This window comes from Mandrillus leucophaeus, unplaced genomic scaffold, assembly GCF_000951045.1.
Source record: "Mandrillus leucophaeus isolate KB7577 unplaced genomic scaffold, Mleu.le_1.0 Scaffold98, whole genome shotgun sequence".
In the NCBI taxonomy this organism is placed as follows: Eukaryota; Metazoa; Chordata; class Mammalia; order Primates; family Cercopithecidae; genus Mandrillus; species Mandrillus leucophaeus.
The window spans coordinates 728,165-729,563 of NW_012110696.1; positions in this window are offsets into that span (position 1 = coordinate 728,165).

Genomic DNA, 1,399 nt, shown 5'->3' on the forward strand with positions numbered 1-1,399 from the left:
ACCATATTGGCCAGGCTGGTCTTGAACTCCTGACCTTAGGTGATCCGCCCGCCTCAGCCTCCCAAGGTGCTGGGATTACAGGCGTGAGCCACTGCACCTGGCTGGGCTGTCCTTTTAGGGGCTGCTGTAGGGACCAGTCTGGCTGTGCATGGACACAGAGGCCAGCAGGAGCCTCTCTCTAAGGAGGCCAGAAGAAAGGTCGCTTGGAATTTGGAAATCTGGCTTGAAGCCCTGATGCCAAGAACAGGCCCTGGAGACCAGGCCTCCCAGAACAAAGCGAGCATGAGCCTCTGGCACGGCCAGGACCATCACTGCCCGGGAGCCTGCCCTGGGCCCTGGCTGGGTCACCTTCCCCCACCCCGTGTCTGGAGACCAGCAAGGCTGCCTGGCTACGTGTTCCTCTGCCAGTGCGGTCCTGATGATTCAGGGCAAAGGAAGAGACGGTGATGCTGCTGGCTTGGAGGACACCAGATCAGAAGCCATTAAACCTGCAAATCCACAGACGCTGAGCTGTAGATGCTGCAGCCAGGCTTGCCTGGGCAAGATGAGAGAGGTTTGTGGGTGAAGCTGCCCAGACCCTCTGAGGTCTCCCACCCCCTCCACGGCCTGCCCCTGGGGACCTGCCACCTAAGCTGCCTCAGCCCACCCTGCAGGAAACCTTTGCTTCTTGGAAGGCTGGGCCATGGAAGAGAGACCACCCACACCCCACCGCAGCCTCAGTGTCCCTTCACTCTCCTCTGATCCCCTCTAGCTGAGCCTCTGGGGTGAGGACTTCGGCAGCTGTGAGCAGAAAGGCCCAGGAGGCCCAGTGAGCACCCTCCCTCGAGCCTGCCACGGCAGGAACACTCAGGTGGGGCCTTAAGCTTGTGACAGGCTCCCCTAAGTCCCTGCTCTCTCTGAATTCAGCTCCTCTCCTCGGGAGGGTCCCAGCAGGCCAGGCCACCAGTATGGCAGGGGTGTGGTGCCGTGCGGTGCAGTGTGGGCGTGATGGCCAACCCTGGTGGGTAGGTGGATCTAGGCAGCCATAACACAGCCAGGGGGCAATAGGCTGCTGGCGGCAGGAAGCACTTTTCTGGGGCATTGCTCACTGGGGATGGGGGACCTGTGGCTTTCACTCTAGGCATTGCAGAGAGCAGTGGGGGCTCCCCGTAGGCAGTGAGCTCACAGCTCACAAATCCCACTCCCCATCTTTGCCAAGGTCAGCCACATTGAGGCGCTTTTTATTTATTTATTTATTTATTTTTATTTTTATTTATTTATTTATTTATTTTTGAGACGGAGTCTTGCTCTGTCGCCCAGGCTGGAGTGTAGTGGCCAGATCTTAGCTCACTGCAAGCTCCGCCTCCCAGGTTCACGCCATTCTCCTGCCTCAGCCTCCCGAGTAGCTGGGACTACAGGC